Consider the following 18,410-nt stretch of genomic DNA (forward strand, 5'->3'; position numbering starts at 1 on the left):
TTATTCCTTTCTCAGGCAGCAGTATGAGTTAAGGGGTTTGGGAAAGGCAATTAGACCCTCAATAGGTGGTTTCCATCTTTGTCTAAAAAAGTGATCATTTCAGTGGCAACATTTTCAAGTGGGAAGGAAGAGAAAAAAGTCCATATCTAATGGCTTTTAGGTTTTAGGCATCACTTTCTACTGATGGCTTTAGGTTTTAGGCATCACTTTCTACGGATGGCTTGTTGCCAAGACTGGACAACATTATGTATCTCACTGACAAGGGACAAAGGGAACGGTGGTTAACAGCTGGATGGCAAATGTTTCACTTATAAAATAGAATATAAAGTCGTGGACACTGAGGAATATGTCTGCCATAAGGATCACAGAAAATGTGATCTTAAAGGGTCAAGTTATAATGATCTCTGTCAATACGATTGTTTCTTGAGCAGCCTATCATTTCATACTTGACACCAACTTATTAGAAGCAAACTTGGGTGATTTGCAAACATAAAAAAAAACAAACAAACAAACAAAAAAACTTTGTTAATGTAGTTTCCAATACTAATCAAACAGTACTCTTTCTTCCTGCTCAGAACCTAAAGTTATGAAAAAGAACTCTCCTCCCACCATTTGCCTTTTCTCAGAACCAATCTGAGGGAATGTGGCTTGTGGGCAATTAGTAAATTAGCCTGAGTAACAATACTTTCTGTGCTAAAATGAATCCATCTTTCCAGTGATATTACCACAAGTAAATGCTACTTCTCAGAGTCTTTCTACACATGTTCAATTGTGCACCCCTTTTAATTGGATTAGCCCTTAAACAAGAATAAACTCATTCATGAGAAATTACTTCTGTTTCTGATTTGCTTTTATGCTGGTATTATTAGCAAGAGTCAACAAGGACAAAAAATGTATTCTACTTATAATAAGAATGAAGGTAGATTAAGTGGACACCAATCAACATAAATTGAATTGTAAACTTGTAATCAGAACCCAATGGATACCAGTTTGAGCTGTGCTGATCATATTTTAACACATGTCTAGTGCAATGGCATTCGGTTTTACAGAGATTCTTATCTGGTTGACCCACTGTAGTTATTAAAAGCTTGACTTAAGCAGCTAAACACAGAATTAAGAGTGTAATGTTAGTGACAAGAATTTGGAATCAAACAATAGCTTTATCATAGCAATCAAAGGTTTAACAGGACATTCTTCTGATCAAAGGTCAGATTTTAAATGACAAAAATCCATATTGCTTCATCTTTTTAAACTATGAGAAGGACAGGATAGGCTTTAGTCATAAATATTTCACCTATTTAAATTAATAAAGAGAAAAATAACTAGCCAAAATCCAAACCAAAGAGTAGAACTACGGTGAGTCAACAGATTGTTTGAAACACAAATAGTGTTAATTATAGAGCAATACATACTGAGAATTAACCTTCTGATTGATTCACGACACTAGTTGAAGTTTCTGAATACATTTTTGTTTTCAAAAGTCCATGCATGTATGAATGTTATTGAAAGCTTTTTTTGGTAAATGAGGATCCATCAACTTTTATATTCATAGAAAAGTGATGAAGTCTTATTTTTTTCTCATGAAATTATATATTACTTATAAAACAAGTGAAAGGCAATTATATATAGAAAATATCCTAAGAAATCATATTCAGCTCTTACAAAGATACCTCCAAATTAACATGTGCTTATCCAAATGTATTTATCAGTTATCTGCTAACTACACTTAGCACAAATTTACATTCACTGTGACTAACAGTAATAGGTCAGTGTTAGTATGTTTGCACATGTAGATAAAGGAGGCTTAGTCCTGAGAGTCCATTCATGGGGTAAACCATCGCTGTGTTAGACTGGACCTCTTAGCATATTTAAGTGTTGCCTGTACACAGTCTATTTTAAACAGGGAATTTATATGCCTGGACATTTATAACAGGAAGTGGCATACACTGAATTATGTACTGCGGGTTCATTGCCTCGAGTTTGCCTTGACGATTGCTTTGTCGACCGCCTCTTTCACATCTTTGTTCCTCAAACTGTAGATCATGGGATTCAGCATGGGAATCACTGTGGTGTAAAACACAGCCACCATCTGCCCCTGCTCCACAGACTCTTCAGCGGGCCTCCTGAGACGGATGAAGATGAGAGTCCGTAAATCCTGGTAACATCTGTCAGGTGGGACCCACACGTGGAGAAAGCCTTCCTCCTGCCATCGGCAGAGCACATGCGCAGCACGGCCGCTACGATGAGGGTATAGGAAATGAGAACCACAGAGAGGGAATATGTGAAATCAATCCCAGCAATAACAAATTGGTGTATTCTTTAATGTGGACCCCTCCTCAGGATAAGAGAAGGGTCAGCACAACAGAAGTGGTTGATTTCATGTTTCCACAGAAGTACAGGCCATACGTCCACAGAGTGCAGATCAGGCTAACAGAATCCATAGATGCAGGGCACAGAGATGAGACCAGCACAGACGGTCCTGGACGTTTTGCTGCTGCAAAGCAGAGGGATGCAGATGGCCATGTAGCGATCAAAGGCCATCACAGCTAAGATATATACTCCCACGTGGACAAGGGCTCTGAAGAAGTAACACTGCACCAGACACCCCACGTAGGAAGTGGTTTTTGTCTCTGATAGTACGTTTTCTAGCATCCTTGGAGTGACACTGAAAGAGAACCACACATCCACAAAAGACAAATGACTCAGGAAAAAGTACATGGGGCTCTGAAGCTGGGGGCTGATGCCGATCAAAATAATCATAGCAATGTTCCCTATCAGAGTGATCATGTAAACTACTAGAAACACCACAAAAAAGAGAAATGAAGCTCCTGATGACGGGCCAGCCCCAGAAGAATAAGTTCTGTCACATCTGTGAAATTTGGCATTGCCTTCACTTAGACCCAGTCTGCATTGCCTATGGAAAATTAAAAGAAATGAATGAATTTACTTTATTCTTGAAAATTTTGAGTCCTGTTTATCAGTATTCTAGTTCAAATAATATAAAAATCAATGTAGACTTTGCATAAAGTCTAACGTAAGACTATATAATCACATTTATTTCCTTTAACAGGCCTTATAGGTAATTATTGCAATATTTATTAGTTTCTTAACTCTAAAGCAGACAATTACATTCATATACTACTAGTATTAGACAATTATTTTTGCTAAACTATTACAGTGATGTTAACCTCACAGAGTTCTAATAAAAGTAACGCTAGACTGAGAGTCATCAGAGAATGATGATCTACGATCATGAAAATATAGGGTACAGGTGAACCCAGACCAGAACTGAAATATCAGTGCCTATGTTATGTGCCCAAATTATTTTCTCTATGGTGTATTGAATTCCCATATGAATAATTTCAGGGGTAGGAAAATAGTTCACAGTGATTAATCAACTTCCAAATTATGAGTTGCTATTAGTTGGAGAGAGTTTATACACTTTTTAAAATAGTTCCTCTTTTAAGTTTTTGTATTTTCATTCTCTTTTTCCTCAGTATTTTACATAGCTGGCTACTTGCCCATAACTGAAAAGTCATATCCTCAAAGAGATCTTTGGCCATTCTGTGTGCATCCTGCCTCTTCTTATTTCTGTGTTTATCAGCATGCTCCGTTTTTGTCTCACTCCATTCCCTAAATTGTCTCATTTGTATATTTTTCATTCACTCCTTTTCAGTCAGTTCAGTTCAGTTGCTCATTCATGTCTGACTCTTTGTGACCCCATGAACTGCAGCACGCCAGGCCTCCCTGTCCATCACCAACTCCTGGAGTCCACCGAAACTCATGTCCACCGAGTCGGTGATGCCATCCAACCATATCATCCTCTGTCTTCCCCTTCTCTTCCTGCTCTCAATATTTCCCAGAATCAGGATCTTTTCCAGTGAGTTAGCTCTTTGCATAAAGTGGCCAAAGTATTGGAGTTTCAGCTTCAGCATCAGTCCTTCCAATGAACACCCAGGACTGATCTCCTTTAGGATGGACTGGTTGGATGTCCTTGCAGTCCAAGGGACTCTCAACAGTCTTCTCCAACACCACAGTTCAAAAGCATCAATTCTTCGGCACTCAGCTTTCTTTATGGTCCAACTCTCACATCCATACATGACTACTGGAAAAACCATGGCCTTGACTAGACAGACCTTGTGCCTCCCTTCTGCTAAATGTGTCTGTAGAATGGCAATGGGGATGAATGGATAAGATATGATTACTATAGCCAGAGAATAGGTGAGATTAATGTAGGCATGAATAATCATTTTATATTCAAACTGTTGTATATAACAAAGGTTATGTGTATATATACATATATATAGTGTATATAACAAAGGTTCCAGCACAGGCCATTTTGATGAGAGGTGGGTCTGCACAGTAAAAGTGGTTGATCTCAATCTTCTCACAGAAGTACAAGCCTTAGGTCCACAGTGTTGCTGCCAGACTAGTCAGAAAACCATGTACATAAGGGAAAGTAATCTGTCAGATACAGACAATCCTTGACATTTTGCTTCCATGGAGCAAAGGTTTACTAGTGGCTATATATCTGTCAAAGGCCATCACGGAAAGAATAAAATTTTCTACATGGACAAGAGCAATGGAGAAGAAACACTGTACCAAACAATCAGCATAGGAAAGTGTTTTTGTCTCGGATAACAGGTTTTCCAGCATCTTAGGGGTGACATTGGAAGAAAACCACATATCAACAAAAAGCAAATGACTGAGAAAAAAGTACATGGGGCTGCAGAGTTGGGGACCAACCTTAATTAATAGGATCATGTGGATACTACCCACATGGTGATCATGTAGACCAGCAGGAAAATGATGAGGAGAACTTGCCATTCCTGATGACTGCTTAGTCCCAAAAGAATAAACTCTGTCACATCTGTGAAACTGAGCATTTTCCCTGTTCTTGGTCAATATTACATACAAACTTCTGGAATAATAAAAAGGAAACAAATTTTAAATATAAGTATTGATTGTTTATTAATTTATACTTTTTATTTATGGACTCTTTATTTTGATTACTAATAATTATCTATGAGTATTCCTTGGAAGAAAAGCTATGACCAACCTAGACAGCATATTAAAAAGCAGATATTAGTTTGCCAACAAAGGTCTGTCTTGTCAAAGCTATGGTTTTTCTAGTAGTCATGTGTGGGTGTGAGAGTTGGACCATAAGAAAGCTGAGTGCAGAAGAAATGATGCTTTTGAACTGTGGTGTTGGAGAAGACTCTTGAGAGTCTCTTGGAATGCAAGGGGATCCAACCAGTCCATCCTAAAGGAGATGTGTCCTGAATATCCATTGCAAAGACTGATGCTGAAGCTGAAACTCCAATACTTTGGCCATCTGATGTGAAGAATTGACTCATTGGAAAAGACCCTGATGCTGGGAAAGATTGAAGGCAGGAGGAGAAGGGAATGACAGAGGATGAGATGGTTGGGTGTCATCGCTGACTTGATGGACTTGAGTTTGAGCAAGCTCCAGGAGTTGTTGATGAACCAGTAAGCCTGGCATGCTGTAGTCCATGGTGTCGAGATTCGGCCACGACTGAGCAGCTGAACTGAACTGATCTATGGCTGTACTTTGACACTCCTTTCAGAAAATCATTTCTGAGCATTTGCTATTTAACAAACTCTCTGAAGGTTACCTAAATGGAGAAATACACAGACCCCATTGCTGTTGTCACGGTTTTTACAAAAAGTGATTGAGCAAAGCTTGTACTAAAAATCGTTTAAATTTTAAATGGATAAATTGGATAAATGGCCATTTATCCAAGACTGAAAGAGAAAATAGTGAAAATGTTAGTCTCTCAGTTTTATGCCACTCTTTGTGACCCCATGGACTGTAGCCCACAGGCTCCTCTGCCCATGGGATTCTCCAGGCAAGAATCCTGGAGTGGGTAACTGTTCCCTTCTCCCAAGGATCTTCCCAATCCAGATTCAAACCTGGGTCTTCTGCATTTCAGGCAAATTCTTTACCATCTGAGCCACCAGGAAGTCCAAAAATACTTCTTAAATATCCCTTTTTTCCAATACTGGTATATTTTATAGTCACCTATTTTTAAGATATTTATGGACAGTTAATATTCTTTTTAATATAACTCAAAATATCATATTACCTCTTTTTATTATAATCATATTCTCCATGGTTAGAGATGGGAGCCATTTAATCAAATAATCTATCATCCCTAAATGTTGGATCAAAAATTATTTTTAATCTAATCTCGTACTCATTTAAAGAGGGGCAACCTGATCACAGTAGGCTTCAAAATAAAGTGGTAAACCACCCAAACACATTCATATATTATATATATTTCCTGGATAAAGACTTTTCCATACCTAACAAGCAATTTAAATCTACTGTGTATGTTTCACTGTTATATTCTGCAAAGTAAACAAAGAAGAGCAATGTAAACAAGGAGATTAATATCACTATTTATAGTGGTAATGACGTAGCTAAATATTGTAAGTATACATGTAACCTAGAGATGACAAAATATATATTGGGATGTGCATAGATTGTAATAATGGGCTTTCCTGGAGGCTCATGCAGTGAAGAATCTGCCTGCAATGTAGGAGACCAGGGTTCCATCCCTGGGTTGGAAAGATCCCCTGGAGAAGGGAATGGCTACCCACTACAATATTCTTGCTTGAAGAATTCCATGGACAGAGGAGCCTAGCAGGCTGCAGTCCATGGGTTCTGTATAATAATACATGATACCATTTTGTAGGGGCGACTTGAGCATGTGGATTTCAGTGTCCTGGGGGAGTGGTGGGAAGGGCCATCCTGGAACCAATCTCCCTTGAGATACTTAGGGATGATTATATTTGTCCCCAGTATGTTGCAGGATCATTTTGAAATGCCTGTGGACATCCTCAGTCCATGGAAACAGCATCAAGAAAAGTAGTTTACAGATCTAACTGTAAATTGCCCAAACAATGCTATTTTATTAAAACAAAACAAACAAACAAAAAGAGTATGTTGCACAGTCCAAACTTGCCCTACTCACCACCTGCCTATGCACTAAGTCACTTCAGTAGTGTCTAAATCTTTGTGAATTTAGGGACAGTGGCCATGGCCTCCTCCAGGGGATCTTTCTAACCCAAGACTGAACCCGGGTTTCTTATGGCGCCTGCATTGGCAGGCAGGTTCTTTAGCACTAGTGCCATATGGGAAGCCCTACTTGCCACACGACAGGCAATAAATTGGAGACAGACCAGGTGCTAACGCAAGGAATAACGGCTTTATTTGGACAACTGGCAGAGCAAGAAGATGGCAGACTAATAACCGAAAGTAACCATATTATCAGGGTCTGGATGCCGGTTACTTCTGAAGAGTAGTTTGTGCAAACTCAGGGAGATAATGAAGGACAGGGAAGCCTGGTGTGATGCTATCCATGGGGTGGCAAAGAATTGGACATGAATTAGTGACTGAACAACAGCAACAAAGGGGGAGGAGGTAAGGAAGTAAAGTAAAAAGATTAATCTTCCAAATATCTCCTGGAATAGCCAGCCTCAGGGAGGGCGTACATTAATTTCTTATTTTTGGCTCAGCTGGACAGGGTCAGAATGCTTCCCTGCACAAAGGCACTTTGATTTGACATTCAAGCAGGGGGAGCAGGTTTCCCCAAGGCAGCCCATTATGTGTTATTTGTGCTGGCTGGTTTCTCAGGCATGTCCAACTCTTTGCAATCCCATGTACTGAAGGCTACCAGGCTCCTCTGTCTAAGGCATTCTCCAGGCATGGATACTGGAGTGGGTTGCCATTTGCTTCCCCAGGGGCTCTTCCCAACTCAGGGATTGAACCTGGGTCTCCTGCATGTCCTGCATTTGCAGGTGGGTTCTTTACTGTTTGAGCCACCAAGGAAGCCCATTATGTATCAGTTCAGTTCAGTTCAGTTCCATCGCTCAGTCGTGTCCGACTCTTTGCGACCCCATGAATCGCAGCTCGCCAGGCCCCCCTGTCCATCACCAACTCCCGGAGTCCACTCAAATCTATGCCCATTGAGTTGGTGATGCCATCCAGCCATCTCATCCTTTGTCATCCCCTTCTCCTCCTGCCCCCAATCCCTCCAAGCTTCAGGGTCTTTTCCAGTGAGTCAACTCTTCGCATGAGGTGGCCAGAGTATTGGAGTTTCAGCTTCAGCATCAGCCCTTCCAAGGAACACCCAGGACTGATCTCATTTAGGATGGACTGGTTGGATCTCCTTGCAGTTCAAGAGTCTTCTCCAACACCATAGTTCAAAAGCATCAGTTCTTCGGCGCTCAGCTTTCTTCACAGTCCAACTCTCACATCCATACATGACCAGTGGGAAAACCATAGCCATGACCAGACGGACCTTTGTTGGCTAAGTAATGTCTCTGCTTTTTAATATGCTATCTAGGTTGGTCATAGCTTTCCTTCCAAGGAGTAAGCGTCTTTTAATTTCATGGCTGCAATCACCATCTGCAGTGATTTTCGAGCCCCAGAAAATGAAATCTGACACTGATTCCACTGTCTCCCCATCTATTTCCCATGAGGTGATGGGACCAGATGCCATGATCTTAGTTTTCTGAATGTTAAGCTTTAAGCCAGCTTTTTCACTCTCCTCTTTCACTTTCATCAAGAGGCTTTTTAGTTCCTCTTCACTTTCTGCCATAAGGGTGGTGTCTTCTGCATATCTGAGGTTATTGATATTTCTCCTGGCAATCTTGATTCCAGCTTGTGCTTCTTCCAGCCCAGTATTTCTCATGATGTACTCTGCATATAAGTTAAATAAGCAGGGTGACAACATACAGCCTTGAACTACTCCTTTCCTGATTTGGAACCAGTGTGTTGTTCCATGTCCAGTTCTAACTGTTGCTTCCTGACCTGCATACAGGTTTCTCAAGAGGCAGGTCAGGGGGTCAGGTATTCCCATCTCTTTCAGAATTTTCCACAGTTTATTGTGTATAGACAGTGTCTTTTTAGTGAACAAAAGCCATAGGTAGCAAAGGTTAAGGTAAAATAAACAAATCCAAAAGGTAGTCAGATTTTTTCTTCCCTGTAACATGTTAAGTTTTGAAAAAGATGATTCTATAACAAGAAAAAAGGTGTATTTTTAAAGTTTGCCACCTTAGTATTCAAAGAGAAATTATTGAAAAAAATAAGTTTTAGATACCATCATAAATGATAGAGGAAATACAAAGAAGAAGATGAGATTCCTGAGAAACATTACCCACATGTCAGCAGAGCATGCTGACATTGATTCAACAGAATGAGCCTCTGACTGCTTGTGATTTTCACCCTTCCACACTTTTCAAAATTAATGGTAGAGGAATTTTTATTTAGAAAGACTTATCTAATTCCGTGGGACCAAGATTAACCCAGGGGGGAAAAAAAGATATGGTAAAATGGCAGTGTTAATACTTTGCAAAAGCTTGTTGTTATTGAGTCGCTAAGTCATGTCTGATTCTTTGAGACCCCACAAACTTCAGCACGCTGAGCTTCACTGTCCTTCACCATCTCCTGGAGTTTGTTCAAACTCATGTCCATTGAGTCAGTGATGCCATCCAACCATCTCACCCTCTGTTGCCCCTTGTCCTCTTACCCTCAATCTTTTCCACTATCGGGGTCTTTTCAAATGAGTTGGCGCTTTGGATCAGGTGAACTAAGTATTGGAGTTTCAGCTTCAGCATTAGTCCTTCCAGTGAACACCCAGGACTGATCTCCTTTAGGACTGGCTGGTTTGATCTCCTTGCAGTCGGAGGGACTCTCAAGAGTCTTCTCCAGCACCACAGTTCAAAAGCATCAATTCTTCGACCCTCAACCTTCTTTATGGTCCGACTGTCACGTCCATACATGACTACTGGAAAAAATAGAGCGTTGATTATAGGGACCTTTGTTGACCAAGTGATGTCTCTGCTTTTTAATATGCTGTTATGTTTGTCAGAGATTTTCTTCCAAGGAGCATGCATCTTTTAAATGTGTGGCTGCAGTCACCATCCACAGTGATTTTGAAGCCCAAGAAAATTAAATCTGTCACTTCTTCCACTTTTTCCCCATCTACTTGCCATGAAGTGATGGACCTGGATGTATTTTGAATGTTGAATTTTAAACCAGCTTTTTCACTCTCCTCTTTCACCCTCATTAAAAAGCTCTTTACTTCCTCTTCACCTTCTGCCATCATAATAGCTTTTTCTGCATATCTGAGGTTGTTCATATTTCTCTTTGCAACTTTGATCCCAGCTTGTGATTCATCCAACCTGGCATTTCTCATGATGTATTCTGCATGTAAGTTTAATAAGCAGAGTGACAATATACAGCCTTGACCTACTCCTTTCCCAATTTTGAACAAGTCCATTGTTCCATGTCCATTTCTAACTGTTGCTTCTTGTCCTGCATACAGGTTTGTCAGGAGGCAGGTAAGTATCTGCAAAAGCTAAATATATGAAAACCTGAGTGGTGCTTAGCCAGGAAGTAGATAGCAATTACGAACTTACAGGAGAGGTGAAGTGGTCAGGTCCGATCATACAGGGTATGATGTCTCAAAAAATTGAACGTTTTGGGGATATTAGAAGCACTTGTAGGACTTTCCTCACCATTTCCAGGCCAAAATATATACATACACTTCCCATATTGTATCCCTATGCATTTTAAATTCAGTTACCAATAGCTGCATTCTTTTCCCCTCAAGATCAGGAAAGAGAAAATCCTAAGTATTGCAGTTATAGAATTCTGGTTTTATTGTCAGACTTTATTGAGCTCTGGCTTCATGACTTATTTTGTGAACTTGGACAAATTTTATTATTATTTTCTTTTGCTTTTCATTTATTTATCTTAATATGATATTACAATAGTTACAGTATTAAATTCATGGTATGTTTGTATTAAAATAGCTTTACACATTATTACATAATAAACATACTAAGCACAATTATTATTAAATACATTCCTGGAAAGTTTTGCTTCCATTAATAGTTTGCAATAATCAAATCTCTAAATAAAATCTCATTCTCTTTCTCTATCTCTCTCTGTTACTCCTGCTCATACATACCTATACATGGGTAACATATATGGAGTTAATATTAATTAATAAAGAATAAAAGACAATAAAATCTAAGATGCAACCTCTATCTTCCATTTCCAGATAGATGGATTTGTATATCAGCCTCAGAATGAAGTATTCCCAGTATAGATGCACATTTGAAAAATAAGTGCTGTGTAAGAGATGGTATTAAGCAAAAGAGAAACTGGAAATCCACTGGAGAAGTCTACCTTAAACATTTGCCTTAGAAAAAAAGAAGCAATTAAGAGTCTTCACCGAAAAATGACCCTTGGGAAAGTACATCTCAAGAGGAAGAGTCCACAGCTAGGTTTTTTGGGGGTTTTTTGGTAACATATTTGCACAATACTCTATCCCCCCAGAGTCAAGTAACTTTGAGGGTGTCTTGGGATCAAAGAACATAATTTTATTTGGGTTTGTATCACACTAAGCTCGGTGATGAAGTCATTGTTTCCGCATAAGCCAACACCCTGCTTTGTGCTTCTAGGTCTCTGTGAGATGGCTTTTTCAATGAAATATGAAGTAGATATCATCCCCTGTTACCAAAAATATGACATATATAAGCATGAAAAATATATCTTCTCCAACTCACTCATTTTGTAAACAAGGAGAAGTAGAAATTGAATAATAGGAACAGCAAGGTGTTTGTTAAAGTTCCCATATGCCAGGGACTATGCTAGCTAAATTTTCACAACTACTTCCTGAGTTAATTATTATTATTCTTGTTTTACAGACAAAAATTTAGAGCCTTAGATAGATTAAGTCACTTGCTCAAAGTCTGATTCATTGCGGCAGGGGCTATATTCCTGATTCTTGAGTTTATACAGTTAATCATTTCATTCTATTGCCAACAAGTAAACATGAATAGGGCATACCAAAAATCTCAATTCCTGACCCCAGAGAATCTCATCTCCACTATATTTGTGTGTGCTTAGTCATTCAGTTGTATCTAACTCTTTGTGACCCTGTGGACTGTAGCTCACCAGGCGCCAATGTCCATGGGATCTCCAGGCAAGAATGCTGAAGCCGGTTGCCATTCCCTCCTCCAGGGGATCTTCCTGACCTAGGGACTGAACCCAGATCTCTTGCACTGCAGGCAGATTCTTTACCATTTGAGCCCCCAGGGAAGCCTCTTCCATTGTATGACCGGTGTACACTTCATGCTCTATTCTGGTTTTATGTGAGCTTCCCAGGGGGCGCTAGTGGTGAAACAAACAAACAAACCCAAAACCTGCCTGCCAATGCAGGACACTTAAGAGATGCTGGGGAGTTAGATCCTTGGGTCAGGAAGACTCCCCGGAGGAGGAGGGAATGGCTATCCAGGCCCGTATTCTTGCCTAGAGAATCCCACGGACAGAGAAGTCAGGCAGGCTGCAGTCCAGGTCCATAGGGTCTCAAAGATTCAGACACAACTGAAGTGACTCAGCATGCACGCATATGGGTTTATGTACTTGGGAAACAAAAATATGTCCTTTGTGGGAATTCCCTGGTGGTCCAGTGGTTAAGAATAGGTGCTTTCACTGTCGTGGACCCAAGTTCCTGGGTGGAGAACTAAAATCATACAAGCTTAGCAGCATGCTCCCCACACAGAGAAAATGTCCTTTGCACAACCACAAAGTTGTTAGTAATATTAGTGGTATATACATTTGATCATTTTAACTCATTTGCCTGGCAATTTATGCCCATCCATCAAACTTGTGACCTTTCCTCCCCAGATCTGTATATTCACACTGCTTCCCCTTCAGTTCCTATAACAAGAGCTTATTTCTGCTTATGAAGAATTATGAAGGAAATTGCTGATTTTCTTCCAAAGCTATTCTTGTTTCTCTGTTGCAAGAAAGCTTTTATTAGAGAGCGTTGGACATGTCCCTGCCCCAGGACCCATGACACACAGGGCACATGGTAGAAGTGCAAGAAATATTCATTCAATAAAGAAAATGAGTGATTATCAGATTTTCAATAGGTGACTGACACAGGGAAGAGAGGCATATATCTAAGTAACACTTAGATACATCTCAGGTTAAGGCTGAGAAGCCCTAGTGTTATAATTAAACCATACTTTGGTAATTGGTATAAACATATTAGGTGTGTATAAGTTAGTGCTCTGAGTAGATCTTGAGAGAAAAACTTCTAACTTGAGAAAATCCACGTGCTCCCCAGGAATAGGAATCAACTCCTCACAGAAGTCTTGGATCTAGTATCTTTCAGAGAAATCTACCTCTGACCCAGGATTCTTTTCAACTGCCAATTGATTTTATCACCTTAATGTTTTCCTAAGTTTAATTTTTAAGGCCATGCTCTACAGGACACTAAATAGCCTCATGTGATGCCCTTGGGTTTTATGGTACAAATATGGTTCTCAGTATAAGTAGCCATAAGGATCACTCATTTATCACAGAGAAATCTAGGCAGGACCACTCACAGAGCAAGAGACTGAGTTTCATGATTCTATTCTTCAGGCCTCAAAGATGTAGATAAATCAGAACCAACTTTTTAAATTGGTATAAAAATGACCTTCTCTTTCACCACCATTTCCTTGGGGCTACCTATGCAAAACTTATAACTTCCTCACCTGCATTTCCACGCTGAAAGTGAAAGCGTTAGTTACTCAGTCGTGTCCAACTCTCCAACCTCACGGACTATAACCCATCAGGCTCCTAGTTCCATGGAATTCTCCAGGTAAGAATATTGGCATGGGTTGCCATGCCCTTCTCCAGGCATTCTTCCTGACCTTCCAAGTCTCCTGTATCACAGGCAGATTTTTTACTGTATGAGCCACATAGGATATTTAGCTCATATTGCTTATACAGTCCTTATTACATTGTATCACATATAGTTTCAATTGCCTGATTCATAATGTGAAATTAGAACAATCTGAAAAAAGGCACAGTGTTCTATTATTGCACTCTTCACAATTATTTAATGCAAAGCGTTTGTTAGGTCCTGTGAAGGATGCAGGAAGGTGTGTAACACATCGTATCCTGTTCAAGTGGGACTAGTGGTAAAGAGTCCTGCAGGAGACACAAGAGACAAGTGTTCAATCCCTGCTTTGGGAAGATCCCCTGGAGAAGGAAGTAGTAAGCCCACTCCAGCGATTTTGTCTGGGAAAATCCATGCACAGAGGAGCCTGGTGGGTTACAGTCCATGGGGTTGCAAAGAGCTGGACATGACTGAGCACACACACACACATATACACACGTCACACCTATTGGAACACATAGAGACACAGTGAGCACATAATAGACACACCAAAAGCATCCCTACCTATCCTCGCCTGGTTTCCCTCGTGGCTCAGCTGGCAAAGAATCCACCTGCAATGTGGGAGACCTGGGTTTGATCCCTGGGTTGGGAAGGTCCCTTGTAGAAGGGAGAGGCTACCCACCCCAGCATTCTGGCCTGGAGAATTCCATGGACTGTATAGTCCATGAGTCGCATAGTTAGACACGACTGAATTTCACTCCCACTTTCACTTTCTCCCAGAAACTTTGGAGCTTTTTCAACCTAAGAATATTTGAAATAAATTCTTGGCTTAGTATTTTTAAGACAAAATAGCCAATAGAGTTTCATGAACCCATGAGAGCTGAGCTCATGATTGCAATTTCAGTGCCCAAGTATGCTGGATTCCTCAATTCCTTCTCACTAACTGGAGAAAATGCATCTGGTAAACTCACTTGCAGTAGGTCATTACAATGTAATCTGCACTCCCTCAAGGAAATGTAGATTTCAGAAGAAGGAACTGTGGTATTTGTGTGTGTGTGTGTGTGTTAGTGAGGGTGAGATCAAGGAAGAGGGAAGGGTGACCAAGAAAGATAAGTACACTTTATGCTGAAGATGCTTAACTATAATAATGTCGGTAAACATAGAAACAATGTAACAAGAGCATCCAGTTTTAGAAAGCATTTTACAAAACTATTCCAATGAGAGCTATCCTTAATTTAAAAGCTTTAAAATGACATTTAAAAATTGATTAGTAATCAGCAACTAATTTGGAATACCAAGAGTTTTCCAATAAATGGTGAAATGGTCTTAGAGACAAAAGAAATTACTCTTAGCTCACCCAAATAGTAACATTAAGTAAGAGCTTAAATTCTTTAGGGAGGTTAAGTTTTGCATTACAGACACAATGATATTATTATAATTTAATCAAAATCTTCAATTTGTTTACATGCAAATAGCTTTGAAATGTTGCCCATGATGTATGTGTGAATGAATGGAAACGAGTTTACATGTGCTTCTTCTTTCCCCTGAGGAAAATAAAGACTCACGTTGGACAAAGAGGAATTCCCTGGTGTCTCATTGTGAAGAATGCCAGTGCAGGAAACATGGGTTGATCCCTGATCCAGGAAGGTCCCAGCAGCCTCGGAGCAGTTAAGCCCAAATGCTACAACTATTGAACCTGTGCTCTAGAGCCTGGGGGCCACAACTCTTGAACCCAAAACCACTGAAGTCCACACACCCTAGAATCTGTGCTGGGCTATAAGAGAAGCCACCACAATGAAAAGCCCATGAACCGCAACTAGAGGTCAGCCTTTGCAAACAGAAATTCCCTCCACTGTCCACAGCTAGAGCAAAGCCTCATAGCAATGAAGATCCAGCACATTCAACAATAAATATATAAATATAATAAAAATAATACTGGACAAAGAAATATTTGTTCTCTATACATCATTCTCATTTTATATCTACATCTCTGTAGATAAATTATGCATTTTGTGATGATTTAAATGCATGATTTAAATGTGTGAGTGACATTTCAGTGGCTATATGTTTCTGTGTCAAGATATCAGATTATTTGTTTGTTTATTTGTTTGCTTATATCAGAAGACATAGAAACATTACAGATGTCCAAGTTGTAAACCTGTTGCCTCATCATTGTACTAGATGAAATGAGCTATAAGAGAGAAGCCAAACTATGTTTACACTATTAAGTCAGGATGTGTCATTGCTAACAGAAAATATACCACCCAAATATTCCTTCTTTCAAGTAAAAAGAAATTAATATTTAATATCATACTTAGGTCAAAAATGTGCACAATAATCTACATGAATATTAATTTAATTTGTGAGGAGAAATCCGTAGCTTTGTACTTGCAAAATGACACATTCACTAACTCCACCTGCTTCTCAGTTAGAATGACGGAACTCTGGCGGGGTACATGACACGTGCGCAGTCTGGTTCCTGTTGACCTTGGAGTTGAAACATAGCAGCTATTAGAATCAGTAGAAGAGAGACACTTATGCTGTTGAGTCTCTTCAATACAAGAATACTGGAAAAGAATTACATATCATAGTCTTTTTATTTTCAAAACAAAGGTCTCTGAACAGATCCACCTTTCACATTGAAAAAGGCATTAAATATCAGGCTTAAGTTTCTCAACTACCCAGTGATGTTATTATAATTTGAACAAAATTCCCAGTTTGTTTCTGTGCAAAGAGCTTTGAAATGTTGCCCATGATGCACGTGCGAGTGAGCGGAATGAGCGCACATGTGCTTCTCCTTTCCCCTCAGGAAAATAAAAGCCATTAGCAAGACCACCATCGTTATGACCTTACATTAGAGAACTGAATGAAATATGTTATTTCTTCTACCTCAGATTATAATCTAAATAAACAAATAGATAAGTATTTCCTAAATTCATCACTACATTTTTTAATAAGAAAAACAAAATCTTTTTATTCTCACAAAGGATGTAAACAATGTCAACACATATACCTGTGAACTTGGGCTGAAATAATCTTCTCTATTAATGTAGATAATTAATGTAGAAATTAATCTCTATTAATTTTAGCTAAGCTTGACTACTTGTATCAATAAGAGAGAAAATTCACTTTTTCCCTCTGAATTTTAATTTTTTCTTTCTTTTCATAAGGGGTAAAGTTCTTACTTTTGTGAATTCTCTAAAGCTTTGTACTATACTAAGAAATAATCTTTTGACAAACAAATATGGATGAAATGCAGAGAACAAAAGTAACACAACTTTACTTTATTAAAAATGTTTTGCTGATCACTTTGTTCAAGGCCTCTTTCACATCCTTGTTCCTCAGACTGTAGATCATGGGGTTCAACATGGGGATCACCGTGGTGTAAAACACGGCCACCACCTTCCCCTGCTCCACAGACTCCTCTGTGGGACGTCTGAGATACATGAAAATGAGGGTTCCGTAGAATATGACGACGGTCAGATGGGACCCACAGGTGGAAAAGGCCTTGCGCCTCCCTTCCGCCGAGTTCATCCGGAGAATGGCAATGAGGATGAAGAGATAGGATGCGATAGCTATAGTTAGGGAATATGAGAAATTAATGCCGGCGAGTATGATTGTTGTATATTCTTTTACAAAGTTTCCAGCACAGGCCATTTTGATGAGAGGTGAGTCTGCACAGTAGAAGTGGTTGATCTCAATCTTCCCACAGAAGCACAAACCATAGGTCCATAATGTTGCTGCCAGACTAGTCAGAAAACCATACACGTAAGGGAAGGAAATCAGTCAGATGCAGACAATCCTTGACATTTTGCTGCCATAGAGCAAAGGGCTTCCAGTGGCCATGCATCTGTCAAAGGCCATCGCAACAAGAATAAATATCTCTACAGGGACAAGAGCAATGAAGAAGAAACACTGTACCAAACAGCCAGCCTAAGAAATCATTTTTGTCTTGGATAACAGGTTTTCCAGCATTTTAGGAGTGACATTGGAGGAAAACCACACATCAACAAATGACAAATGACTCAGAAAAAAGTACATGGGGCTGCTGAGTTGTGGACTGACCTTAATTAACAGGATCATGCCGATATTACCCACCACGGTGACCACATAGACCAGCAGGAAAATGACAAAGAAGAGAATTTGCCATTCCCGACGACTGGTTAGTCCCAAAAGAATAAACTCTGTCACATCCGTGAAGTTGAGCATTTTCTCTGCTCTAAGTCAATATTCGATAGAAACTTCTCTGATAACTAAGAGGAAATAAATTTAAAATCAAATGTTGATCATTATCAATGTATATTTTATTCATGCTCCCTTTTATTTTTTTTAACTAAATATCTATAACTTCATTTTGACACTCTTTTTCAGCAATTTGTTTCTGAGTATCTGCTGTTTAATAAGCTCCCTGAAGGTATTTATATTTACATTGATAAATATAATATACTAACCCACTTACATAAGAGTTGTACAAAATGTGATTGAAACATGCTATTCCTAAAAATTATAATTGTCCAAATGTGTGTGTGTGTGTATTCAGTTGTGTCCAACTCTATGACTCCAGGGACTATAGCCCACCAGACTCTTCTATCCATGGGATTTTCCAACCAAAAATACTGGAGTAGCTTGCCATTTCCTCCTCAAGGGGATCTTCACAACCCAGGGCTGAACTGGAGTCTCCTGCATCAGCAGGTGGAT

At 39.5% G+C, this 18,410-nt stretch overlaps 1 protein-coding gene and 3 pseudogenes across 1 annotated transcript in view; all 4 read right to left on the reverse strand.

The window, feature by feature from the left end:
• LOC122450481 (fatty acid desaturase 2-like protein FADS2B) overlaps positions 1-18,410 on the reverse strand; it is a 914,319-nt gene that overhangs the window by 413,383 nt on the left and 482,526 nt on the right. The window lies entirely within an intron of this gene.
• LOC122450548 lies at positions 1,967-2,885 on the reverse strand (annotated as a pseudogene).
• LOC122449978 lies at positions 2,891-4,886 on the reverse strand (annotated as a pseudogene).
• Positions 16,992-17,921, reverse strand: LOC122450539 (annotated as a pseudogene).

The sequence above is a fragment of the Cervus canadensis genome, chromosome 11 (genome assembly GCF_019320065.1).
Source record: "Cervus canadensis isolate Bull #8, Minnesota chromosome 11, ASM1932006v1, whole genome shotgun sequence".
In the NCBI taxonomy this organism is placed as follows: domain Eukaryota; kingdom Metazoa; phylum Chordata; class Mammalia; order Artiodactyla; family Cervidae; genus Cervus; species Cervus canadensis.